General features: G+C 43.3%; 27 non-coding genes across 27 annotated transcripts; all 27 read left to right on the top strand.

Annotated features, from left to right (window-relative positions):
• The first annotated feature begins 272 nt into the window (after positions 1-272).
• Positions 273-345, top strand: Trnaf-gaa (transfer RNA phenylalanine (anticodon GAA)). Its single transcript has one exon. It is a non-coding gene; the product is annotated as a tRNA-Phe (tRNA).
• Positions 346-700: 355 nt separating this feature from the next.
• Positions 701-773, top strand: Trnaf-gaa (transfer RNA phenylalanine (anticodon GAA)). The gene has a single exon. It is a non-coding gene; the product is annotated as a tRNA-Phe (tRNA).
• Positions 774-1,128: 355 nt separating this feature from the next.
• Positions 1,129-1,201, top strand: Trnaf-gaa (transfer RNA phenylalanine (anticodon GAA)). Its single transcript has one exon. It is a non-coding gene; the product is annotated as a tRNA-Phe (tRNA).
• A 783-nt stretch (positions 1,202-1,984) lies between these two features.
• Trnaf-gaa (transfer RNA phenylalanine (anticodon GAA)) lies at positions 1,985-2,057 on the top strand. Its single transcript has one exon. It is a non-coding gene; the product is annotated as a tRNA-Phe (tRNA).
• Positions 2,058-3,268: 1,211 nt separating this feature from the next.
• On the top strand, positions 3,269-3,341 carry Trnaf-gaa (transfer RNA phenylalanine (anticodon GAA)). The gene has a single exon. It is a non-coding gene; the product is annotated as a tRNA-Phe (tRNA).
• Positions 3,342-4,552: 1,211 nt separating this feature from the next.
• Trnaf-gaa (transfer RNA phenylalanine (anticodon GAA)) lies at positions 4,553-4,625 on the top strand. The gene has a single exon. It is a non-coding gene; the product is annotated as a tRNA-Phe (tRNA).
• A 355-nt stretch (positions 4,626-4,980) lies between these two features.
• Positions 4,981-5,053, top strand: Trnaf-gaa (transfer RNA phenylalanine (anticodon GAA)). Its single transcript has one exon. It is a non-coding gene; the product is annotated as a tRNA-Phe (tRNA).
• A 355-nt stretch (positions 5,054-5,408) lies between these two features.
• Positions 5,409-5,481, top strand: Trnaf-gaa (transfer RNA phenylalanine (anticodon GAA)). The gene has a single exon. It is a non-coding gene; the product is annotated as a tRNA-Phe (tRNA).
• A 355-nt stretch (positions 5,482-5,836) lies between these two features.
• On the top strand, positions 5,837-5,909 carry Trnaf-gaa (transfer RNA phenylalanine (anticodon GAA)). The gene has a single exon. It is a non-coding gene; the product is annotated as a tRNA-Phe (tRNA).
• A 783-nt stretch (positions 5,910-6,692) lies between these two features.
• Trnaf-gaa (transfer RNA phenylalanine (anticodon GAA)) lies at positions 6,693-6,765 on the top strand. Its single transcript has one exon. It is a non-coding gene; the product is annotated as a tRNA-Phe (tRNA).
• Positions 6,766-7,548: 783 nt separating this feature from the next.
• On the top strand, positions 7,549-7,621 carry Trnaf-gaa (transfer RNA phenylalanine (anticodon GAA)). Its single transcript has one exon. It is a non-coding gene; the product is annotated as a tRNA-Phe (tRNA).
• A 784-nt stretch (positions 7,622-8,405) lies between these two features.
• On the top strand, positions 8,406-8,478 carry Trnaf-gaa (transfer RNA phenylalanine (anticodon GAA)). The gene has a single exon. It is a non-coding gene; the product is annotated as a tRNA-Phe (tRNA).
• Positions 8,479-8,833: 355 nt separating this feature from the next.
• Positions 8,834-8,906, top strand: Trnaf-gaa (transfer RNA phenylalanine (anticodon GAA)). The gene has a single exon. It is a non-coding gene; the product is annotated as a tRNA-Phe (tRNA).
• Positions 8,907-9,261: 355 nt separating this feature from the next.
• Trnaf-gaa (transfer RNA phenylalanine (anticodon GAA)) lies at positions 9,262-9,334 on the top strand. The gene has a single exon. It is a non-coding gene; the product is annotated as a tRNA-Phe (tRNA).
• A 354-nt stretch (positions 9,335-9,688) lies between these two features.
• On the top strand, positions 9,689-9,761 carry Trnaf-gaa (transfer RNA phenylalanine (anticodon GAA)). Its single transcript has one exon. It is a non-coding gene; the product is annotated as a tRNA-Phe (tRNA).
• A 355-nt stretch (positions 9,762-10,116) lies between these two features.
• On the top strand, positions 10,117-10,189 carry Trnaf-gaa (transfer RNA phenylalanine (anticodon GAA)). Its single transcript has one exon. It is a non-coding gene; the product is annotated as a tRNA-Phe (tRNA).
• Positions 10,190-10,544: 355 nt separating this feature from the next.
• Trnaf-gaa (transfer RNA phenylalanine (anticodon GAA)) lies at positions 10,545-10,617 on the top strand. Its single transcript has one exon. It is a non-coding gene; the product is annotated as a tRNA-Phe (tRNA).
• A 355-nt stretch (positions 10,618-10,972) lies between these two features.
• On the top strand, positions 10,973-11,045 carry Trnaf-gaa (transfer RNA phenylalanine (anticodon GAA)). The gene has a single exon. It is a non-coding gene; the product is annotated as a tRNA-Phe (tRNA).
• A 354-nt stretch (positions 11,046-11,399) lies between these two features.
• Positions 11,400-11,472, top strand: Trnaf-gaa (transfer RNA phenylalanine (anticodon GAA)). Its single transcript has one exon. It is a non-coding gene; the product is annotated as a tRNA-Phe (tRNA).
• A 355-nt stretch (positions 11,473-11,827) lies between these two features.
• On the top strand, positions 11,828-11,900 carry Trnaf-gaa (transfer RNA phenylalanine (anticodon GAA)). Its single transcript has one exon. It is a non-coding gene; the product is annotated as a tRNA-Phe (tRNA).
• Positions 11,901-12,255: 355 nt separating this feature from the next.
• Trnaf-gaa (transfer RNA phenylalanine (anticodon GAA)) lies at positions 12,256-12,328 on the top strand. The gene has a single exon. It is a non-coding gene; the product is annotated as a tRNA-Phe (tRNA).
• Positions 12,329-12,683: 355 nt separating this feature from the next.
• Positions 12,684-12,756, top strand: Trnaf-gaa (transfer RNA phenylalanine (anticodon GAA)). Its single transcript has one exon. It is a non-coding gene; the product is annotated as a tRNA-Phe (tRNA).
• Positions 12,757-13,111: 355 nt separating this feature from the next.
• Positions 13,112-13,184, top strand: Trnaf-gaa (transfer RNA phenylalanine (anticodon GAA)). Its single transcript has one exon. It is a non-coding gene; the product is annotated as a tRNA-Phe (tRNA).
• Positions 13,185-13,539: 355 nt separating this feature from the next.
• Positions 13,540-13,612, top strand: Trnaf-gaa (transfer RNA phenylalanine (anticodon GAA)). The gene has a single exon. It is a non-coding gene; the product is annotated as a tRNA-Phe (tRNA).
• Positions 13,613-13,967: 355 nt separating this feature from the next.
• On the top strand, positions 13,968-14,040 carry Trnaf-gaa (transfer RNA phenylalanine (anticodon GAA)). The gene has a single exon. It is a non-coding gene; the product is annotated as a tRNA-Phe (tRNA).
• Positions 14,041-14,395: 355 nt separating this feature from the next.
• On the top strand, positions 14,396-14,468 carry Trnaf-gaa (transfer RNA phenylalanine (anticodon GAA)). Its single transcript has one exon. It is a non-coding gene; the product is annotated as a tRNA-Phe (tRNA).
• Positions 14,469-14,823: 355 nt separating this feature from the next.
• On the top strand, positions 14,824-14,896 carry Trnaf-gaa (transfer RNA phenylalanine (anticodon GAA)). Its single transcript has one exon. It is a non-coding gene; the product is annotated as a tRNA-Phe (tRNA).
• Positions 14,897-25,944: the final 11,048 nt, after the last annotated feature.

The raw sequence follows: 25,944 nt of genomic DNA, 5'->3' as shown, positions 1-25,944 counted from the left end.
TCCTCCACCTGCCGGAGCATATGCAAACTATTTTACATGAGAATATATTCATGAGCCGCTTTTCAGTGGAGATTCTAGACGTTCATGGAAATGTAGTTGAAACTTCCCTGTCACTTTTGACTTGTCCTGTCTGACGAATGACTGGTCAGCACAAGAATATACGTTCAGTGGTCTGCAAAGCAATTTCAAATGAAAACACAGCCTTCATTTGGACACAAGACAATTGGCTGGCTCTATATACAGTTCGTTTGAAACGACAGGTTTGCTCGTCGGCCGGAATAGCTCAGTTGGGAGAGCGTTAGACTGAAGATCTAAAGGCCCCCGGTTCAATCCCGGGTTCCGGCACAGAGTGAAGGACTCTGGCGGCTGACCCTATTTATTGGGTAGTCAGTCTAGGGATTTATTCATCTCTGACCACTTGTCAAAAGTCATCCACCTGCCGGAGCATATGCAAACTATTTTACATGAGAATATATTCATGAGCCCCTTTTCAGTGGAGATTCTAGACGTTCATGGAAATGTAGTTGAAACTTCCCTGTCACTTTTGACTTGTCCTGTCTGACGAATGACTGGTCAGCACAAGAATATACGTTCAGTGGTCTGCAAAGCAATTTCAAATGAAAACACAGCCTTCATTTGGACACAAGACAATTGGCTGGCTCTATATACAGTTCGTTTGAAACGACAGGTTTGCTCGTCGGCCGGAATAGCTCAGTTGGGAGAGCGTTAGACTGAAGATCTAAAGGCCCCCGGTTCAATCCCGGGTTCCGGCACAGAGTGCAGGACTCTGGCGGCTGACCCTATTTTTTGGGTAGTCAGTCTAGGGATTTATTCATCTCTGACCACTTGTCAAAAGTCCTCCACCTGCCGGAGCATATGCAAACTATTTTACATGAGAATATATTCATGAGCCCCTTTTCAGTGGAGATTCTAGACGTTCATGGAAATGTAGTTGAAACTTCCCTGTCACTTTTGACTTGTCCTGTCTGACGAATGACTGGTCAGCACAAGAATATACGTTCAGTGGTCTGCAAAGCAATTTCAAATGAAAACACAGCCTTCATTTGGACACAAGACAATTGGCTGGCTCTATATACAGTTCGTTTGAAACGACAGGTTTGCTCGTCGGCCGGAATAGCTCAGTTGGGAGAGCGTTAGACTGAAGATCTAAAGGCCCCCGGTTCAATCCCGGGTTCCGGCACAGAGTGCAGGACTCTGGCGGCTGACCCTATTTTTTGGGTAGTCAGTCTAGGGATTTATTCATCTCTGACCACTTGTCAAAAGTCCTCCACCTGCCGGAGCATATGCAAACTATTTTACATGAGAATATATTCATGAGCCCCTTTTCAGTGGAGATTCTAGACGTTCATGGACATGTAGTTGAAACTTCCCTGTCACTTTTGACTTGTCCTGTCTGACGAATGACTGGTCAGCACAAGAATATACGTTCAGTGGTCTGCAAAGCAATTTCAAATGAAAACACAGCCTTCATTTGGACACAAGACAATTGGCTGGCTCTATATACAGTTCGTTTGAAACGACAGGTTTGCTCGTCGGCCGGAATAGCTCAGTTGGGAGAGCGTTAGACTGAAGATCTAAAGGCCCCCGGTACAATCCCGGGTTCCGGCACAGAGTGCAGGACTCTGGCGGCTGACCCTATTTTTTGGGTAGTCAGTCTAGGGATTTCTTCATCTCTGACCACTTGTCAAAAGTCATCCACCTGCCGGAGCATATGCAAACTATTTTACATGAGAATATATTCATGAGCCCCTTTTCAGTGGAGATTCTAGACGTTCATGGACATGTAGTTGAAACTTCCCTGTCACTTTTGACTTGTCCTGTCTGACGAATGACTGGTCAGCACAAGAATATACGTTCAGTGGTCTGCAAAGCAATTTCAAATGAAAACACAGCCTTCATTTGGACACAAGACAATTGGCTGGCTCTATATACAGTTCGTTTGAAACGACAGGTTTGCTCGTCGGCCGGAATAGCTCAGTTGGGAGAGCGTTAGACTGAAGATCTAAAGGCCCCCGGTTCAATCCCGGGTTCCGGCACAGAGTGCAGGACTCTGGCGGCTGACCCTATTTTTTGGGTAGTCAGTCTAGGGATTTATTCATCTCTGACCACTTGTCAAAAGTCATCCACCTGCCGGAGCATATGCAAACTATTTTACATGAGAATATATTCATGAGCCCCTTTTCAGTGGAGATTCTAGACGTTCATGGACATGTAGTTGAAACTTCCCTGTCACTTTTGACTTGTCCTGTCTGACGAATGACTGGTCAGCACAAGAATATACGTTCAGTGGTCTGCAAAGCAATTTCAAATGAAAACACAGCCTTCATTTGGACACAAGACAATTGGCTGGCTCTATATACAGTTCGTTTGAAACGACAGGTTTGCTCATCGGCCGGAATAGCTCAGTTGGGAGAGCGTTAGACTGAAGATCTAAAGTCCCCCGGTTCAATCCCGGGTTCCGGCACAGAGTGCAGGACTCTGGCGGCTGACCCTATTTTTTGGGTAGTCAGTCTAGGGATTTATTCATCTCTGACCACTTGTCAAAAGTCCTCCACCTGCCGGAGCATATGCAAACTATTTTACATGAGAATATATTCATGAGCCCCTTTTCAGTGGAGATTCTAGACGTTCATGGACATGTAGTTGAAACTTCCCTGTCACTTTTGACTTGTCCTGTCTGACGAATGACTGGTCAGCACAAGAATATACGTTCAGTGGTCTGCAAAGCAATTTCAAATGAAAACACAGCCTTCATTTGGACACAAGACAATTGGCTGGCTCTATATACAGTTCGTTTGAAACGACAGGTTTGCTCGTCGGCCGGAAAAGCTCAGTTGGGAGAGCGTTAGACTGAAGATCTAAAGGCCCCCGGTTCAATCCCGGGTTCCGGCACAGAGTGCAGGACTCTGGCGGCTGACCCTATTTTTTGGGTAGTCAGTCTAGGGATTTATTCATCTCTGACCACTTGTCAAAAGTCCTCCACCTGCCGGAGCATATGCAAACTATTTTACATGAGAATATATTCATGAGCCCCTTTTCAGTGGAGATTCTAGACGTTCATGGACATGTAGTTGAAACTTCCCTGTCACTTTTGACTTGTCCTGTCTGACGAATGACTGGTCAGCACAAGAATATACGTTCAGTGGTCTGCAAAGCAATTTCAAATGAAAACACAGCCTTCATTTGGACACAAGACAATTGGCTGGCTCTATATACAGTTCGTTTGAAACGACAGGTTTGCTCGTCGGCCGGAATAGCTCAGTTGGGAGAGCGTTAGACTGAAGATCTAAAGGCCCCCGGTTCAATCCCGGGTTCCGGCACAGAGTGCAGGACTCTGGCGGCTGACCCTATTTTTTGGGTAGTCAGTCTAGGGATTTATTCATCTCTGACCACTTGTCAAAAGTCATCCACCTGCCGGAGCATATGCAAACTATTTTACATGAGAATATATTCATGAGCCCCTTTTCAGTGGAGATTCTAGACGTTCATGGACATGTAGTTGAAACTTCCCTGTCACTTTTGACTTGTCCTGTCTGACGAATGACTGGTCAGCACAAGAATATACGTTCAGTGGTCTGCAAAGCAATTTCAAATGAAAACACAGCCTTCATTTGGACACAAGACAATTGGCTGGCTCTATATACAGTTCGTTTGAAACGACAGGTTTGCTCATCGGCCGGAATAGCTCAGTTGGGAGAGCGTTAGACTGAAGATCTAAAGTCCCCCGGTTCAATCCCGGGTTCCGGCACAGAGTGCAGGACTCTGGCGGCTGACCCTATTTTTTGGGTAGTCAGTCTAGGGATTTATTCATCTCTGACCACTTGTCAAAAGTCCTCCACCTGCCGGAGCATATGCAAACTATTTTACATGAGAATATATTCATGAGCCCCTTTTCAGTGGAGATTCTAGACGTTCATGGACATGTAGTTGAAACTTCCCTGTCACTTTTGACTTGTCCTGTCTGACGAATGACTGGTCAGCACAAGAATATACGTTCAGTGGTCTGCAAAGCAATTTCAAATGAAAACACAGCCTTCATTTGGACACAAGACAATTGGCTGGCTCTATATACAGTTCGTTTGAAACGACAGGTTTGCTCGTCGGCCGGAAAAGCTCAGTTGGGAGAGCGTTAGACTGAAGATCTAAAGGCCCCCGGTTCAATCCCGGGTTCCGGCACAGAGTGCAGGACTCTGGCGGCTGACCCTATTTTTTGGGTAGTCAGTCTAGGGATTTATTCATCTCTGACCACTTGTCAAAAGTCATCCACCTGCCGGAGCATATGCAAACTATTTTACATGAGAATATATTCATGAGCCCCTTTTCAGTGGAGATTCTAGACGTTCATGGAAATGTAGTTGAAACTTCCCTGTCACTTTTGACTTGTCCTGTCTGACGAATGACTGGTCAGCACAAGAATATACGTTCAGTGGTCTGCAAAGCAATTTCAAATGAAAACACAGCCTTCATTTGGACACAAGACAATTGGCTGGCTCTATATACAGTTCGTTTGAAACGACAGGTTTGCTCGTCGGCCGGAATAGCTCAGTTGGGAGAGCGTTAGACTGAAGATCTAAAGGCCCCCGGTTCAATCCCGGGTTCCGGCACAGAGTGAAGGACTCTGGCGGCTGACCCTATTTATTGGGTAGTCAGTCTAGGGATTTATTCATCTCTGACCACTTGTCAAAAGTCATCCACCTGCCGGAGCATATGCAAACTATTTTACATGAGAATATATTCATGAGCCCCTTTTCAGTGGAGATTCTAGACGTTCATGGAAATGTAGTTGAAACTTCCCTGTCACTTTTGACTTGTCCTGTCTGACGAATGACTGGTCAGCACAAGAATATACGTTCAGTGGTCTGCAAAGCAATTTCAAATGAAAACACAGCCTTCATTTGGACACAAGACAATTGGCTGGCTCTATATACAGTTCGTTTGAAACGACAGGTTTGCTCGTCGGCCGGAATAGCTCAGTTGGGAGAGCGTTAGACTGAAGATCTAAAGGCCCCCGGTTCAATCCCGGGTTCCGGCACAGAGTGCAGGACTCTGGGGGCTGACCCTATTTTTTGGGTAGTCAGTCTAGGGATTTATTCATCTCTGACCACTTGTCAAAAGTCCTCCACCTGCCGGAGCATATGCAAACTATTTTACATGAGAATATATTCATGAGCCCCTTTTCAGTGGAGATTCTAGACGTTCATGGAAATGTAGTTGAAACTTCCCTGTCACTTTTGACTTGTCCTGTCTGACGAATGACTGGTCAGCACAAGAATATACGTTCAGTGGTCTGCAAAGCAATTTCAAATGAAAACACAGCCTTCATTTGGACACAAGACAATTGGCTGGCTCTATATACAGTTCGTTTGAAACGACAGGTTTGCTCGTCGGCCGGAATAGCTCAGTTGGGAGAGCGTTAGACTGAAGATCTAAAGGCCCCCGGTTCAATCCCGGGTTCCGGCACAGAGTGCAGGACTCTGGCGGCTGACCCTATTTTTTGGGTAGTCAGTCTAGGGATTTATTCATCTCTGACCACTTGTCAAAAGTCCTCCACCTGCCGGAGCATATGCAAACTATTTTACATGAGAATATATTCATGAGCCCCTTTTCAGTGGAGATTCTAGACGTTCATGGACATGTAGTTGAAACTTCCCTGTCACTTTTGACTTGTCCTGTCTGACGAATGACTGGTCAGCACAAGAATATACGTTCAGTGGTCTGCAAAGCAATTTCAAATGAAAACACAGCCTTCATTTGGACACAAGACAATTGGCTGGCTCTATATACAGTTCGTTTGAAACGACAGGTTTGCTCGTCGGCCGGAATAGCTCAGTTGGGAGAGCGTTAGACTGAAGATCTAAAGGCCCCCGGTTCAATCCCGGGTTCCGGCACAGAGTGCAGGACTCTGGCGGCTGACCCTATTTTTTGGGTAGTCAGTCTAGGGATTTATTCATCTCTGACCACTTGTCAAAAGTCATCCACCTGCCGGAGCATATGCAAACTATTTTACATGAGAATATATTCATGAGCCCCTTTTCAGTGGAGATTCTAGACGTTCATGGAAATGTAGTTGAAACTTCCCTGTCACTTTTGACTTGTCCTGTCTGACGAATGACTGGTCAGCACAAGAATATACGTTCAGTGGTCTGCAAAGCAATTTCAAATGAAAACACAGCCTTCATTTGGACACAAGACAATTGGCTGGCTCTATATACAGTTCGTTTGAAACGACAGGTTTGCTCGTCGGCCGGAAAAGCTCAGTTGGGAGAGCGTTAGACTGAAGATCTAAAGGCCCCCGGTTCAATCCCGGGTTCCGGCACAGAGTGCAGGACTCTGGCGGCTGACCCTATTTTTTGGGTAGTCAGTCTAGGGATTTATTCATCTCTGACCACTTGTCAAAAGTCCTCCACCTGCCGGAGCATATGCAAACTATTTTACATGAGAATATATTCATGAGCCCCTTTTCAGTGGAGATTCTAGACGTTCATGGACATGTAGTTGAAACTTCCCTGTCACTTTTGACTTGTCCTGTCTGACGAATGACTGGTCAGCACAAGAATATACGTTCAGTGGTCTGCAAAGCAATTTCAAATGAAAACACAGCCTTCATTTGGACACAAGACAATTGGCTGGCTCTATATACAGTTCGTTTGAAACGACAGGTTTGCTCATCGGCCGGAATAGCTCAGTTGGGAGAGCGTTAGACTGAAGATCTAAAGGCCCCCGGTTCAATCCCGGGTTCCGGCACAGAGTGCAGGACTCTGGCGGCTGACCCTATTTTTTGGGTAGTCAGTCTAGGGATTTATTCATCTCTGACCACTTGTCAAAAGTCCTCCACCTGCCGGAGCATATGCAAACTATTTTACATGAGAATATATTCATGAGCCCCTTTTCAGTGGAGATTCTAGACGTTCATGGACATGTAGTTGAAACTTCCCTGTCACTTTTGACTTGTCCTGTCTGACGAATGACTGGTCAGCACAAGAATATACGTTCAGTGGTCTGCAAAGCAATTTCAAATGAAAACACAGCCTTCATTTGGACACAAGACAATTGGCTGGCTCTATATACAGTTCGTTTGAAACGACAGGTTTGCTCGTCGGCCGGAAAAGCTCAGTTGGGAGAGCGTTAGACTGAAGATCTAAAGGCCCCCGGTTCAATCCCGGGTTCCGGCACAGAGTGCAGGACTCTGGCGGCTGACCCTATTTTTTGGGTAGTCAGTCTAGGGATTTATTCATCTCTGACCACTTGTCAAAAGTCATCCACCTGCCGGAGCATATGCAAACTATTTTACATGAGAATATATTCATGAGCCCCTTTTCAGTGGAGATTCTAGACGTTCATGGAAATGTAGTTGAAACTTCCCTGTCACTTTTGACTTGTCCTGTCTGACGAATGACTGGTCAGCACAAGAATATACGTTCAGTGGTCTGCAAAGCAATTTCAAATGAAAACACAGCCTTCATTTGGACACAAGACAATTGGCTGGCTCTATATACAGTTCGTTTGAAACGACAGGTTTGCTCATCGGCCGGAATAGCTCAGTTGGGAGAGCGTTAGACTGAAGATCTAAAGGCCCCCGGTTCAATCCCGGGTTCCGGCACAGAGTGCAGGACTCTGGCGGCTGACCCTATTTTTTGGGTAGTCAGTCTAGGGATTTATTCATCTCTGACCACTTGTCAAAAGTCATCCACCTGCCGGAGCATATGCAAACTATTTTACATGAGAATATATTCATGAGCCCCTTTTCAGTAGAGATTCTAGACGTTCATGGAAATGTAGTTGAAACTTCCCTGTCACTTTTGACTTGTCCTGTCTGACGAATGACTGGTCAGCACAAGAATATACGTTCAGTGGTCTGCAAAGCAATTTCAAATGAAAACACAGCCTTCATTTGGACACAAGACAATTGGCTGGCTCTATATACAGTTCGTTTGAAACGACAGGTTTGCTCGTCGGCCGGAATAGCTCAGTTGGGAGAGCGTTAGACTGAAGATCTAAAGGCCCCCGGTTCAGTCCCGGGTTCCGGCACAGAGTGCAGGACTCTGGCGGCTGACCCTATTTTTTGGGTAGTCAGTCTAGGGATTTATTCATCTCTGACCACTTGTCAAAAGTCATCCACCTGCCGGAGCATATGCAAACTATTTTACATGAGAATATATTCATGAGCCCCTTTTCAGTGGAGATTCTAGACGTTCATGGAAATGTAGTTGAAACTTCCCTGTCACTTTTGACTTGTCCTGTCTGACGAATGACTGGTCAGCACAAGAATATACGTTCAGTGGTCTGCAAAGCAATTTCAAATGAAAACACAGCCTTCATTTGGACACAAGACAACTGGCTGGCTCTATTATACAGTTCGTTTGAAACGACAGGTTTGCTCGTCGGCCGGAATAGCTCAGTTGGGAGAGCGTTAGACTGAAGATCTAAAGGCCCCCGGTTCAATCCCGGGTTCCGGCACAGAGTGCAGGACTCTGGCGGCTGACCCTATTTTTTGGGTAGTCAGTCTAGGGATTTATTCATCTCTGACCACTTGTCAAAAGTCATCCACCTGCCGGAGCATATGCAAACTATTTTACATGAGAATATATTCATGAGCCCCTTTTCAGTGGAGATTCTAGACGTTCATGGAAATGTAGTTGAAACTTCCCTGTCACTTTTGACTTGTCCTGTCTGACGAATGACTGGTCAGCACAAGAATATACGTTCAGTGGTCTGCAAAGCAATTTCAAATGAAAACACAGCCTTCATTTGGACACAAGACAATTGGCTGGCTCTATATACAGTTCGTTTGAAACGACAGGTTTGCTCGTCGGCCGGAATAGCTCAGTTGGGAGAGCGTTAGACTGAAGATCTAAAGGCCCCCGGTTCAATCCCGGGTTCCGGCACAGAGTGCAGGACTCTGGCGGCTGACCCTAATTTTTGGGTAGTCAGTCTAGGGATTTATTCATCTCTGACCACTTGTCAAAAGTCATCCACCTGCCGGAGCATATGCAAACTATTTTACATGAGAATATATTCATGAGCCCCTTTTCAGTGGAGATTCTAGACGTTCATGGACATGTAGTTGAAACTTCCCTGTCACTTTTGACTTGTCCTGTCTGACGAATGACTGGTCAGCACAAGAATATACGTTCAGTGGTCTGCAAAGCAATTTCAAATGAAAACACAGCCTTCATTTGGACACAAGACAATTGGCTGGCTCTATATACAGTTCGTTTGAAACGACAGGTTTGCTCGTCGGCCGGAATAGCTCAGTTGGGAGAGCGTTAGACTGAAGATCTAAAGGCCCCCGGTTCAATCCCGGGTTCCGGCACAGAGTGCAGGACTCTGGCGGCTGACCCTATTTTTTGGATAGTCAGTCTAGGGATTTATTCATCTCTGACCACTTGTCAAAAGTCCACCACCTGCCGGAGCATATGCAAACTATTTTACATGAGAATATATTCATGAGCCCCTTTTCAGTGGAGATTCTAGACGTTCATGGACATGTAGTTGAAACTTCCCTGTCACTTTTGACTTGTCCTGTCTGACGAATGACTGGTCAGCACAAGAATATACGTTCAGTGGTCTGCAAAGCAATTTCAAATGAAAACACAGCCTTCATTTGGACACAAGACAATTGGCTGGCTCTATATACAGTTCGTTTGAAACGACAGGTTGCTCGTCGGCCGGAATAGCTCAGTTGGGAGAGCGTTAGACTGAAGATCTAAAGGCCCCCGGTTCAATCCCGGGTTCCGGCACAGAGTGCAGGACTCTGGCGGCTGACCCTATTTTTTGGATAGTCAGTCTAGGGATTTATTCATCTCTGACCACTTGTCAAAAGTCCTCCACCTGCCGGAGCATATGCAAACTATTTTACATGAGAATATATTCATGAGCCCCTTTTCAGTGGAGATTCTAGACGTTCATGGAAATGTAGTTGAAACTTCCCTGTCACTTTTGACTTGTCCTGTCTGACGAATGACTGGTCAGCACAAGAATATACGTTCAGTGGTCTGCAAAGCAATTTCAAATGAAAACACAGCCTTCATTTGGACACAAGACAATTGGCTGGCTCTATATACAGTTCGTTTGAAACGACAGGTTTGCTCGTCGGCCGGAATAGCTCAGTTGGGAGAGCGTTAGACTGAAGATCTAAAGGCCCCCGGTTCAATCCCGGGTTCCGGCACAGAGTGCAGGACTCTGGCGGCTGACCCTATTTTTTGGGTAGTCAGTCTAGGGATTTATTCATCTCTGACCACTTGTCAAAAGTCATCCACCTGCCGGAGCATATGCAAACTATTTTACATGAGAATATATTCATGAGCCCCTTTTCAGTGGAGATTCTAGACGTTCATGGAAATGTAGTTGAAACTTCCCTGTCACTTTTGACTTGTCCTGTCTGACGAATGACTGGTCAGCACAAGAATATACGTTCAGTGGTCTGCAAAGCAATTTCAAATGAAAACACAGCCTTCATTTGGACACAAGACAATTGGCTGGCTCTATATACAGTTCGTTTGAAACGACAGGTTTGCTCGTCGGCCGGAATAGCTCAGTTGGGAGAGCGTTAGACTGAAGATCTAAAGGCCCCCGGTTCAATCCCGGGTTCCGGCACAGAGTGCAGGACTCTGGCGGCTGACCCTAATTTTTGGGTAGTCAGTCTAGGGATTTATTCATCTCTGACCACTTGTCAAAAGTCATCCACCTGCCGGAGCATATGCAAACTATTTTACATGAGAATATATTCATGAGCCCCTTTTCAGTGGAGATTCTAGACGTTCATGGACATGTAGTTGAAACTTCCCTGTCACTTTTGACTTGTCCTGTCTGACGAATGACTGGTCAGCACAAGAATATACGTTCAGTGGTCTGCAAAGCAATTTCAAATGAAAACACAGCCTTCATTTGGACACAAGACAATTGGCTGGCTCTATATACAGTTCGTTTGAAACGACAGGTTTGCTCGTCGGCCGGAATAGCTCAGTTGGGAGAGCGTTAGACTGAAGATCTAAAGGCCCCCGGTTCAATCCCGGGTTCCGGCACAGAGTGCAGGACTCTGGCGGCTGACCCTATTTTTTGGATAGTCAGTCTAGGGATTTATTCATCTCTGACCACTTGTCAAAAGTCCACCACCTGCCGGAGCATATGCAAACTATTTTACATGAGAATATATTCATGAGCCCCTTTTCAGTGGAGATTCTAGACGTTCATGGACATGTAGTTGAAACTTCCCTGTCACTTTTGACTTGTCCTGTCTGACGAATGACTGGTCAGCACAAGAATATACGTTCAGTGGTCTGCAAAGCAATTTCAAATGAAAACACAGCCTTCATTTGGACACAAGACAATTGGCTGGCTCTATATACAGTTCGTTTGAAACGACAGGTTGCTCGTCGGCCGGAATAGCTCAGTTGGGAGAGCGTTAGACTGAAGATCTAAAGGCCCCCGGTTCAATCCCGGGTTCCGGCACAGAGTGCAGGACTCTGGCGGCTGACCCTATTTTTTGGATAGTCAGTCTAGGGATTTATTCATCTCTGACCACTTGTCAAAAGTCCTCCACCTGCCGGAGCATATGCAAACTATTTTACATGAGAATATATTCATGAGCCCCTTTTCAGTGGAGATTCTAGACGTTCATGGAAATGTAGTTGAAACTTCCCTGTCACTTTTGACTTGTCCTGTCTGACGAATGACTGGTCAGCACAAGAATATACGTTCAGTGGTCTGCAAAGCAATTTCAAATGAAAACACAGCCTTCATTTGGACACAAGACAATTGGCTGGCTCTATATACAGTTCGTTTGAAACGACAGGTTTGCTCGTCGGCCGGAATAGCTCAGTTGGGAGAGCGTTAGACTGAAGATCTAAAGGCCCCCGGTTCAATCCCGGGTTCCGGCACAGAGTGCAGGACTCTGGCGGCTGACCCTATTTTTTGGGTAGTCAGTCTAGGGATTTATTCATCTCTGACCACTTGTCAAAAGTCATCCACCTGCCGGAGCATATGCAAACTATTTTACATGAGAATATATACATGAGCCCCTTTTCAGTGGAGATTCTAGACGTTCATGGAAATGTAGTTGAAACTTCCCTGTCACTTTTGACTTGTCCTGTCTGACGAATGACTGGTCAGCACAAGAATATACGTTCAGTGGTCTGCAAAGCAATTTCAAATGAAAACACAGCCTTCATTTGGACACAAGACAATTGGCTGGCTCTATATACAGTTCGTTTGAAACGACAGGTTTGCTCGTCGGCCGGAATAGCTCAGTTGGGAGAGCGTTAGACTGAAGATCTAAAGGCCCCCGGTTCAATCCCGGGTTCCGGCACAGAGTGCAGGACTCTGGCGGCTGACCCTATTTTTTGGGTAGTCAGTCTAGGGATTTATTCATCTCTGACCACTTGTCAAAAGTCCTCCACCTGCCGGAGCATATGCAAACTATTTTACATGAGAATATATTCATGAGCCCCTTTTCAGTGGAGATTCTAGACGTTCATGGAAATGTAGTTGAAACTTCCCTGTCACTTTTGACTTGTCCTGTCTGACGAATGACTGGTCAGCACAAGAATATACGTTCAGTGGTCTGCAAAGCAATTTCAAATGAAAACACAGCCTTCATTTGGACACAAGACAATTGGCTGGCTCTATATACAGTTCGTTTGAAACGACAGGTTTGCTCGTCGGCCGGAATAGCTCAGTTGGGAGAGCGTTAGACTGAAGATCTAAAGGCCCCCGGTTCAATCCCGGGTTCCGGCACAGAGTGCAGGACTCTGGCGGCTGACCCTATTTTTTGGGTAGTCAGTCTAGGGATTTATTCATCTCTGACCACTTGTCAAAAGTCATCCACCTGCCGGAGCATATGCAAACTATTTTACATGAGAATGTATACATGAGCCCCTTTTCAGTGGAGATTCTAGACGTTCATGGAAATGTAGTTGAAACTTCCCTGTCACTTTTGACTTGTCCTGTCTGACGAATGACTGGTCAGCACAAGAATATACGTTCAGTGGTCTGCAAAGCAATTTCAAATGAAAACACAGCCTTCATTTGGACACAAGACAATTGGCTGGCTCTATATACAGTTCGTTTGAAACGACAGGTTTGCTCGTCGGCCGGAATAGCTCAGTTGGGAGAGCGTTAGACTGAAGATCTAAAGGCCCCCGGTTCAATCCCGGGTTCCGGCACAGAGTGCAGGACTCTGGCGGCTGACCCTATTTTTTGGGTAGTCAGTCTAGGGATTTATTCATCTCTGACCACTTGTCAAAAGTCCTCCACCTGCCGGAGCATATGCAAACTATTTTACATGAGAATATATTCATGAGCCCCTGTTCAGTGGAGATTCTAGACGTTCATGGAAATGTAGTTGAAACTTCCCTGTCACTTTTGACTTGTCCTGTCTGACGAATGACTGGTCAGCACAAGAATATACGTTCAGTGGTCTGCAAAGCAATTTCAAATGAAAACACAGCCTTCATTTGGACACAAGACAATTGGCTGGCTCTATATACAGTTCGTTTGAAACGACAGGTTTGCTCGTCGGCCGGAATAGCTCAGTTGGGAGAGCGTTAGACTGAAGATCTAAAGGCCCCCGGTTCAATCCCGGGTTCCGGCACAGAGTGCAGGACTCTGGCGGCTGACCCTATTTTTTGGGTAGTCAGTCTAGGGATTTATTCATCTCTGACCACTTGTCAAAAGTCATCCACCTGCCGGAGCATATGCAAACTATTTTACATGAGAATATATTCATGAGCCCCTTTTCAGTGGAGATTCTAGACGTTCATGGAAATGTAGTTGAAACTTCCCTGTCACTTTTGACTTGTCCTGTCTGACGAATGACTGGTCAGCACAAGAATATACGTTCAGTGGTCTGCAAAGCAATTTCAAATGAAAACACAGCCTTCATTTGGACACAAGACAATTGGCTGGCTCTATATACAGTTCGTTTGAAACGACAGGTTTGCTCGTCGGCCGGAATAGCTCAGTTGGGAGAGCGTTAGACTGAAGATCTAAAGGCCCCCGGTTCAATCCCGGGTTCCGGCACAGAGTGCAGGACTCTGGCGGCTGACCCTATTTTTTGGATAGTCAGTCTAGGGATTTATTCATCTCTGACCACTTGTCAAAAGTCCTCCACCTGCCGGAGCATATGCAAACTATTTTACATGAGAATATATTCATTAGCCCCTTTTCAGTGGAGATTCTAGACGTTCATGGAAATGTAGTTGAAACTTCCCTGTCACTTTTGACTTGTCCTGTCTGACGAATGACTGGTCAGCACAAGAATATACGTTCAGTGGTCTGCAAAGCAATTTCAAATGAAAACACAGCCTTCATTTGGACACAAGACAATTGGCGGGCTCTATATACAGTTCGTTTGAAACGACAGGTTTGCTCGTCGGCCGGAATAGCTCAGTTGGGAGAGCGTTAGACTGAAGATCTAAAGGCCCCCGGTTCAATCCCGGGTTCCGGCACAGAGTGCAGGACTCTGGCGGCTGACCCTATTTTTTGGGTAGTCAGTCTAGGGATTTATTCATCTCTGACCACTTGTCAAAAGTCATCCACCTGCCGGAGCATATGCAAACTATTTTACATGAGAATATATTCATTAGCCCCTTTTCAGTTGAGATTCTAGACGTTCATGGAAATGTAGTTGAAACTTCCCTGTCACTTTTGACTTGTCCTGTCTGACGAATGACTGGTCAGCACAAGAATATACGTTCAGTGGTCTGCAAAGCAATTTCAAATGAAAACACAGCCTTCATTTGGACACAAGACAATTGGCTGGCTCTATATACAGTTCGTTTGAAACGACAGGTTTGCTCGTCGGCCGGAATAGCTCAGTTGGGAGAGCGTTAGACTGAAGATCTAAAGGCCCCCGGTTCAATCCCGGGTTCCGGCACAGAGTGCAGGACTCTGGCGGCTGACCCTATTTTTTTGGTAGTCAGTCTAGGGATTTATTCATCTCTGACCACTTGTCAAAAGTCATCCACCTGCCGGAGCATATCCAAACTATTTTACATGAGAATATATTCATGAGCCCCTTTTCAGTGGAGATTCTAGACGTTCATGGAAATGTAGTTGAAACTTCCCTGTCACTTTTGACTTGTCCTGTCTGACGAATGACTGGTCAGCACAAGAATATACGTTCAGTGGTCTGCAAAGCAATTTCAAATGAAAACACAGCCTTCATTTGGACACAAGACAATTGGCTGGCTCTATATACAGTTCGTTTGAAACAACAGGTTTGCTCGTCGGCCGGAATAGCTCAGTTGGGAGAGCGTTAGACTGAAGATCTAAAGGCCCCCGGTGTTGGAGCGTTAGCGCACTCGCAACAGACCCAGGGAACGAAGCTGTACCGGCACGCACTTAGGGTGTAACTCAGCACAGCCCTGTTATGAGTGAAATACGGCTGTTCGACCATCCGTTTGTCACCCCTCGGTGTGAAGATAGCACATAGTTTAGTGCTTTGAACGTTCACTTAGACGCGATCAGATCTAAGTAGTTGTTCTGTCATGAAGAAACAGTTGTTTGGCGTTCTTTGTTTGTGTGTTGGTATACCATTTGTGTATCAACATTTCAAATGGCATACATTGAACCAATCACAGTAAGTACCATTGCATACATCGCGATCGTGGTATCACCCTATTAGGAAGGAGAGAATGCAGGATTGTTGTTGGGGGGTGTGTGTGGCTAAAACTATACTCTCTTGTCCCCGCTGGCTGCACAGGTTGAATACACTCATTACTGACGACGATTACTATAGCGCCATTACATTCAGGCTAATATTTACGTATATGTACCACAACATATTGGAGTGTTGTTATCAAGTAATATCACTAAATTAATGTCTGACAAGCCGCTCTAAATATGTATGGTGCGTTTGATCAGGGATAGTCTACATTTCTATAGAGTCTCCCTGGTTTGACTCAAAAGCAGACCGATGATTTGCAATCTAACTCGAAAACTACCATCATAAAAATACTGACACAGTTCACTTTTTGTTTCGAGGGTGGAGTGGAGAGAAAGGGACAGCCAGGTGTTCGAGAAGCACGAGCACAAATGCCGACAAAGTAATTGATTCATTAACCTGTGCTGTCTCTATCCTTTCTCGCACACCTTGCTGGTCCTTTCTCTGCACTCCTCCCTCGTAACGAACCGTGAACTGTGTCATTTTTTATGATAGTTGATTTACAACTTTTTTTATTTTCGGACAAAAATTCTGCAAATACCTCACAGAGTTGGTATGATGTTTTAATCATTTTCAGCTTTTCACTGAGTATTTTATGTTTATTAGTTTTCGAGTTAGATTGCAATTCACCTGTCCGCTTTTGAGCAAAGCGGACTTAAACTGTTGAGTTCTATTCACTAACGGGCAACACTAGATATGCGGTTACCATGTGCTTCCGCTGACGTCGTTCCGCTGAAGCGTAAAATCAAATCTCCAGTTGCAAATTTTTGTTGAACCAATTCACCAAATACATGCTCGGCAGGCGATCATTTAATTTCCAGTGATACCTATCAATTGCCGTCATATCACACTGTAGTTGTGCGAACAGGAGGTAGGTCTGAGGCCATCCAGTGAAGACGTAAGGTATTGTAAACTTACTTTACACTTGCAAACTATATATCCCATTGTTCAAACACATTTATCCATCACTTTTGTTTCACACATTATCATATTGTAATGTACAGGAAGACAATAAATACATGTATTATTCGAATCATGTAATAGACACGTTCATTTACTTGCATTAGACTCCGTGTATTGATAGAGTTGTGTCTTCCACCGTTGCACTTTCCAACCAGATGGAACTGGTTTGCGGTTCATTTAAAAATCCGAAGTTTAAGAGACAAGCCCGATGTACTGAAAACGGAATTCGAGTCATACGACATAATATGTACAACGGAATCATTGCTGCCGGCTGATATAGATAATAAAATTCTCCATATTCCACTGTTTCACCCTCCATTTAGAAAGGATAGATCAACGCGAGGAGGCGGGATGGCAATATCCTTGAAGAAAAATAGCATATAATAGTACAACATATGCAACAATCAGACATTGTAGGATTGAAGGCTATATGGGTACAGGTAAAATATTAATCCCGCTCATATCTCATTGTGACTGTGTACAGGGTTGACATAAGTGGTGCATATTGGAAATTAATTGACCAGTCAATTGGTAGCGGTCATGACTTAAATATTTGTACTGTTATCACAGGCGACAGTAACATTTATCTTCTCCCGAAATATACTGATAAAATCGATTACAGTGTACTTTAAAAAGGCACATGGACTTACTCAGATCATTAATGAACCTACCAGAATTACCCAACATTCTTCACATTGATTTATCTGATATTTACAAACCCATCAGTTTTAGGACCTCTACATTTTATTATATACATGAATGACACAGTGGATGGGATCAACAGTAACATCAGACTTTTCGCTGATGATACGTCTGTTTATGTTATCGTAGACGATCCACTTGAAGCAGTTAACTGCTGATATGATTATCTGGAAAGAATATCGAATTGGGTATATATGTGGTAAGTTAATTTTAATCCCTCAGAAACAGAAACCATGCAGTTCACGCGCAGAAATACTCTCAACCCTAAGCTGAATTTATTTATGAATGGGATTGTAATCCAAGATGTTGAAAGCCGTAAACACCCAAGAATAATAATAATAAACGACTGTTCGTGGGACGCACACATCCTCAACATTCTTAACAATGTTAATCCCATGATAAATTGCCTTAAATGCTTTAAATATCACCTGTGTAGGAAAACACTAGAAACTATGTACAAATCCTGCCCTCTACCTTCTTTCGAATATTGCTCTCAACAAAGTTAACAATACAGATCAGCAAGCTCTTACTCAAGAAAGACTACATCTAGATGCCCTTAAAACAACATGTGGTGCTGTCCGTGGAACAATTCATGAAAAGATTTATCTCGAAACTTTCCTCACTTCGAGGATCGAAAGGCGAAATACTACAAATTGCAAACATTTCATAAAATATATCATCACTTATTACTGGATTACCTGTGCAATCTGTTACCCCAATCCATGGGGGAAAATAGTCGTTATCGATTAAATGATGGCACTAATCTGAGTAGCATCTACTGCCGAACAAGAAGATATGCCAAATCATTCATCCCAGACAACAGTCAAACTCTGGAACTCACTGCCTCTCGAGGTTAGAATTTGCATGTCCCTACGTCATTTCAAAACCCCTATCAAAGCACAAGATAAATGAAATGTTTACTTTGATGTATATCATGGTAGTAGAAACTGTCAGATAATTCACAGTCGACTGAGACTCGCATGTAGAATCTGTCATATAATTCACAGTCGACTGAGACTCGCATGTAGAATCTGTCATATAGTTCACAGTCGACTGAGACTCGCATGCAGAGATCTTACTTGGGACAAATTTCAAGGATATATTTCAGAAAACCCGATCTGCTCTTGTGGGCACCAAATCGAGCATTCAGATAATTCATTATTCCTTTTCTTGTGTTAAATATAGTGGAATTAGAACATTCTTTTAAATCCACGTATATAATTTAGAAACTGCCCTATATGGTAACACGAGTTCAAGCAAACATTTTGAAATGTATATGTTAAAATCTGTTCATCACTTCGTAACTAAACGTAATCGATTTGTACATGCATAGGCAAGTTTCGCACTGTTTTAACTGCAAAATCTATAAAGCTATAACTGTATGTTTACCTGCTATCATTGCAGTGCGTATCATATTGTACTGTTAATTTCATCTATACTGCACTTACTTGTAACACTTTATTTATATATGAACATATGGGTTGTCTATTATTTTCGTTTATTTGTATCCGTCACGATCTTGAAATTATCGTGTTGCTGAGGCGGTATTTACAAAAGCATAAATATGATTGCTTACCAACACAGGTTTCGGAAATAAATATGTTTAAATCAGAAAGGTCAAGTGACCTCAACCTTTACCCCCAGCTTAATTGTCTCCGTCACCGTTCGGCGAAGTCCTACGGCTGTTGTAGCTGTTCACACCCGAACTGTCAAGTATTATCAAATACACACCCGGACCGATGGTAAACGCCAGTCGTACCGTCCTGGGGCCGATGAGGTCATTCTCACCCAGGATGGGAATCGAACCAACAGCATTTGGTTTTAGTCTACCTTGCTCGGATTACTGGTGATTGTAACTGACTGATGAACGCCTTTGACACCGAGAGGCACTCTTAATCTTCGAAAAGGATCTAGGTTTCTTCCGTATTGTGACATTATACACACAAAAATATATGAGTTTAATATACTTAATATAATGGATGATATTGAGACGGATATTTGCTGCTGGTGTGCCAGTTCACGTTGATTACGATGATGACATTTCGTTGAGCAACGAGCTGAGCTGAGTAAACGATTGTTATGACGGTTTAGAACGTGATAGGAATTGGGCCTCAGTATCAGTCTACCATAAATGACAGGGGCTTACTGTTACTGACGACTCACCTGGGAGTCGATCTCGTGAACGCTTGCACTAGAAAGCCCCTCGTCTTGGCTACGCTGGCCAGCCACCATGGTACCGACTTTATCAGCGATAATGTAAACATGCAAAGTTACGGTGGTGCATGGCCTAAGCTGCCTCCGAAGGTCGTCCAAGATCTGCAGATCCGGTTAGGGTCCGAACGTGACAGTGCACCCGAACGTGTCATTAAAAAACTGTTGGGAACATATCATAGCAAACCCTTGCCTCGACTCGAATTTACCGTTCAGGAACTAAAATTGCTGGACAATGCCACGAGACACGTCCGAGCAGAACCCATAAACAACATGGGGAAAATGAACGAACTTGACGATCACATCGATCATAAAATCACCAATAAGAAAAATCCACAAATACTCAAACACTAAACACATTGACACGGCCATAAACAGACATATTACAGGCATCACAACACACTATACAAACAAAACAGAAACACAAATGGCTTATGCACGCATTGCAAAACCCTGGAAGCCATAAACCACACATTCACACACTACAAACAAACTACGATAAGCAGACATTAAGCAACTTCCAAACAGTATTCACCCTACATTCCACACTTATTTACCACAACTTCTAAACCCACACAACATCTTCAGAGCCCTAGCAGTCTTCCTACAAAACTCCAACCTACTACATGGAATTTAGAATCTCCCAAACATATTTGTGTTACCCGGGATATCACCTCTCCTCTACATTCAGGCCAGGCGTTCCAAACTAATTTATCAATTCTCCTGTAAAGCGTCATCAATAACCTATATGTTTAGACCCGGGATTCAACTGCACTTATTCATTGTTTGCATTTCACCTACTTCACTCATTAAGACAAACAAACCCATCGCCAGCACTCGAAGCCAGGGTCAAGGCCACCCGCACTCCTATAGCCTGTCACCACCAGTTCCAGCCCTTGCCCATTGCCTTCGTCGCTCCCTCGCTCCCTCCCCCTTCTCCGTTTATGGGACCCTTACTTAGTCTATGAAGTCCAACTGCACTTATTTCATAAACTATTTTACATGAGAATATATTCATTAGCACCTTTTCAGTGGAGATTCTAGACGTTCATGGAAATGTAGTTGAAACTTCCCTGTCACTTTTGACTTGTCCTGTCTGACGAATGACTGGTCAGCACAAGAATATACGTTCAGTGGTCTGCAAAGCAATTTCAAATGAAAACACAGCCTTCATTTGGACACAAGACAATTGGCTGGCTCTATATACAGTTCGTTTGAAACAACAGGTTTGCTCGTCGGCCGGAATAGCTCAGTTGGGAGAGCGTTAGACTGAAGATCTAAAGGCCCCCGGTGTTGGAGCGTTAGCGCACTCGCAACAGACCCAGGGAACGAAGCTGTACCGGCACGCACTTAGGGTGTAACTCAGCACAGCCCTGTTATGAGTGAAATACGGCTGTTCGACCATCCGTTTGTCACCCCTCGGTGTGAAGATAGCACATAGTTTAGTGCTTTGAACGTTCACTTAGACGCGATCAGATCTAAGTAGTTGTTCTGTCATGAAGAAACAGTTGTTTGGCGTTCTTTGTTTGTGTGTTGGTATACCATTTGTGTATCAACATTTCAAATGGCATACATTGAACCAATCACAGTAAGTACCATTGCATACATCGCGATCGTGGTATCACCCTATTAGGAAGGAGAGAATGCAGGATTGTTGTTGGGGGGTGTGTGTGGCTAAAACTATACTCTCTTGTCCCCGCTGGCTGCACAGGTTTAATACACTCATTACTGACGACGATTACTATAGCGCCATTACATTCAGGCTTATATTTACGTATATGTACCATAACATATTGGAGTGTTGTTATCAAGTAATATCACTAAATTAATGTCTGACAAGCCGCTCTAAATATGTATGGTGCGTTTGATCAGGGATAGTCTACATTTCTATAGAGTCTCCCTGGTTTGACTCAAAAGCAGACCGATGATTTGCAATCTAACTCGAAAACTACCATCATAAAAATACTGACACAGTTCACTTTTTGTTTCGAGGGTGGAGTGGAGAGAAAGGGACAGCCAGGTGTTCGAGAAGCACAAGCACAAATGCCGACAAAGTTATTGATTCATTAACCTGTGCTGTCTCTATCCTTTCTCGCACACCTTGCTGGTCCTTTCTCTGCACTCCTCCCTCGTAACGAACCGTGAACTGTGTCATTTTTTATGATAGTTGATTTACAACTTTTTTTATTTTCGGACAAAAATTCTGCAAATACCTCACAGAGTTGGGATGATGTTTTAATCATTTTCAGCTTTTCACTGAGTATTTTATGTTTATTAGTTTTCGAGTTAGATTGCAATTCACCTGTCCGCTTTTGAGCCAAGCGGACTTAAACTGTTGAGTTCTATTCACTAACGGGCAACACTAGATATGCGGTTACCATGTGCTTCCGCTGACGTCGTTCCGCTGAAGCGTAAAATCAAATCTCCAGTTGCATATTTTTGTTGAACCAATTCACCAAATACATGCTCGGCAGGCGATCATTTAATTTCCAGTGATACCTATCAATTGCCGTCATATCACACTGTAGTTGTGCGAACAGGAGGTAGGTCTGAGGCCATCCAGTGAAGACGTAAGGTATTGTAAACTTACTTTACACTTGCAAACTATATATCCCATTGTTCAAACACATTTATCCATCACTTTTGTTTTACACATTATCACATTGTAATGTACAGGAAGACAATAAATACATGTATTATTCGAATCATGTAATAGACACGTTCATTTACTTGCATTAGACTCCGTGTATTGATAGAGTTGTGTCTTCCACCGTTGCACTTTCCAACCAGATGGAACTGGTTTGTGGTTCATTTAAAAATCCGAAGTTTAAGAGACAAGCCCGATGTACTGAAAACGGAATTCGAGTCATACGACATAATATGTACAACGGAATCATTGCTGCCGGCTGATATAGATAATAAAATTCTCCATATTCCGCTGTTTCACCCTCCATTTAGAAAGGATAGATCAACGCGAGGAGGCGGGATGGCAATATCCTTGAAACAAATAGCATATAATAGTACAACATATGCAACAATCAGACATTGTAGGATTGGAGGCTATATGGGTACAGGTAAAATATTAATCCCGCTCATATCTCATTGTGACTGTGTACAGGGTTGACATAAGTGGTGCATATTGGAAATTAATTGACCAGTCAATTGGTAGCGGTCATGACTTAAATATTTGTACTGTTATCACAGGCGACAGTAACATTTATCTTCTCCCGAAATATACTGATAAAATCGATTACAGTGTACTTTAAAAAGGCACATGGACTTACTCAGATCATTAATGAACCTACCAGAATTACCCAACATTCTTCTACATTGATTTATCTGATATTTACAAACCCTTCAGTTTTAGGACCTCTACATTTTATTATATACATGAATGACACAGTGGATGGGATCAACAGTAACATCAGACTTTTCGCTGATGATACGTCTGTTTATGTTATCGTAGACGATCCACTTGAAGCAGTTAACTGCTGATATGATTATCTGGAAAGAATATCGAATTGGGTATATATGTGGTAAGTTAATTTTAATCCCTCAAAAACAGAAACCATGCAGTTCACGCGCAGAAATACTCTCAACCCTAAGCTGAATTTACTTATGAATGGGATTGTAATCCAAGATGTTGAAAGCCGTAAACACCCAAGAATAATAATAATAAACGACTGTTCGTGGGACGCACACATCCTCAACATTCTTAACAATGTTAATCCCATGATAAATTGCCTTAAATGCTTTAAATATCACCTGTGTAGGAAAACACTAGAAACTATGTACAAATCCTGCCCTCTACCTTCTTTCGAATATTGCTCTCAACAAAGTTAACAATACAGATCAGCAAGCTCTTACTCAAGAAAGACTACATCTAGATGCCCTTAAAACAACATGTGGTGCTGTCCGTGGAACAAGTCATGAAAAGATTTATCTCGAAACTTTCCTCACTTCGAGGATCGAAAGGCGAAATACTACAAATTGCAAACATTTCATAAAATATATCATCACTTATTACTGGATTACCTGTGCAATCTGTTACCCCAATCCATGGGGGAAAATAGTCGTTATCGATTAAATGATGGCACTAATCTGAGAAGCATCTACTGCCGAACAAGAAGATATGCCAAATCATTCATCCCAGACAACAGTCAAACTCTGGAACTCACTGCCTCTCGAGGTTAGAATTTGCATGTCCCTACGTCATTTCAAAACCCCTATCAAAGCACAAGATAAATGAAATGTTTACTTTGATGTATATCATGGTAGTAGAAACTGTCAGATAATTCACAGTCGACTGAGACTCGCATGTAGAATCTGTCATATAATTCACAGTCGACTGAGACTCGCATGTAGAATCTGTCATATAGTTCACAGTCGACTGAGACTCGCATGCAGAGATCTTACTTGGGACAAATTTCAAGGATATATTTCAGAAAACCCGATCTGCTCTTGTGGGCACCAAATCGAGCATTCAGATAATTCATTATTCCTTTTCTTGTGTTAAATATAGTGGAATTAGAACATTCTTTTAAATCCACGTATATAATTTAGAAACTGCCCTATATGGTAACACGAGTTCAAGCAAACATTTTGAAATGTATATGTTAAAATCTGTTCATCACTTCGTAACTAAACGTAATCGATTTGTACATGCATAGGCAAGTTTCGCACTGTTTTAACTGCAAAATCTATAAAGCTATAACTGTATGTTTACCTGCCATCATTGCAGTGCGTATCATATTGTACTGTTAATTTCATCTATACTGCACTTACTTGTAACACTTTATTTATATATGAACATATGGGTTGTCTATTATTTTCGTTTATTTGTATCCGTCACGATCTTGAAATTATCGTGTTGCTGGGGCGGTATTTACAAAAGCATAAATATGATTGCTTACCAACACAGGTTTCGGAAATAAATATGTTTAAATCAGAAAGGTCAAGTGACCTCAACCTTTACCCCCAGCTTAATTGTCTCCGTCACCGTTCGGCGAAGTCCTACGGCTGTTGTAGCTGTTCACACCCGAACTGTCAAGTATTATCAAATACACACCCGGACCGATGGTAAACGCCAGTCGTACCGTCCTGGGGCCGATGAGGTCATTCTCACCCAGGATGGGAATCGAACCAACAGCATTTGGTTTTAGTCTACCTTGCTCGGATTATTGGTGATTGTAACTGACTGATGAACGCCTTTGACACCGAGAGGCACTCTTAATCTTCGAAAAGGATCTAGGTTTCTTCCGTATTGTGACATTATACACATAAAAATATATGAGTTTAATATACTTAATATAATGGATGATATTGAGACGGATATTTGCTGCTGGTGTGCCAGCTCACGTTGATTACGATGATGACATTTCGTTGAGCAACGAGCTGAGCTGAGTAAACGATTGTTATGACGGTTTAGAACGTGATAGGAATTGAGCATCAGTATCAGTCTACCATAAATGACAGGGGCTTACTGTTACTGACGACTCACCTGGGAGTCGATCTCGTGAACGCTTGCACTAGAAAGCCCCTCGTCTTGGCTACGCTGGCCAGCCACCATGGTACCGACTTTATCAGCGATAATGTAAACATGCAAAGTTACGGTGGTGCATGGCCTAAGCTGCCTCCGAAGGTCGTCCAAGATCTGCAGACCCGGTTAGGGTCCGAACGTGACAGTGCACCCGAACGTGTCATTAAAAAACTGTTGGGAACATATCATAACAAACCCTTGCCTCGACTCGAATTTACCGTTCAGGAACTAAAATTGCTGGACAATGCCACGAGACACGTCCGAGCAGAACCCATAAACAACATGGGGAAAATGAACGAACTTGACGATCACATCGATCATAAAATCACCAATAAGAAAAATCCACAAATACTCAAACACTAAACACATTGACACGGCCATAAACAGACATATTACAGGCATCACAACACACTATACAAACAAAATAGAAACACAAATGGCTTATGCACGCATTGCAAGACCCTGGAAGCCATAAACCACACATTCACACACTACAAACAAACTACGATAAGCAGACATTAAGCAACTTCCAAACAGTATTCACCCTACATTCCACACTTATTTACCACAACTTCTAAACCCACACAACATCTTCAGAGCCCTAGCAGTCTTCCTACAAAACTCCAACCTACTACATGGAATTTAGAATCTCCCAAACATATTTGTGTTACCCGGGATATCACCTCTCCTCTACATTCAGGCCAGGCGTTCCAAACTAATTTATTAATTCTCCTGTAAAGCGTCATCAATAACCTATATGTTTAGACCCGGGATTCAACTGCACTTATTCATTGTTTGCATTTCACCTACTTCACTCATTAAGACAAACAAACCCATCGCCAGC

Source organism: Haliotis asinina, chromosome 1, assembly GCF_037392515.1.
Source record: "Haliotis asinina isolate JCU_RB_2024 chromosome 1, JCU_Hal_asi_v2, whole genome shotgun sequence".
NCBI classification, from domain to species: Eukaryota; Metazoa; Mollusca; class Gastropoda; order Lepetellida; family Haliotidae; genus Haliotis; species Haliotis asinina.
This window is presented reverse-complemented; position numbering and strand designations above follow the sequence as displayed.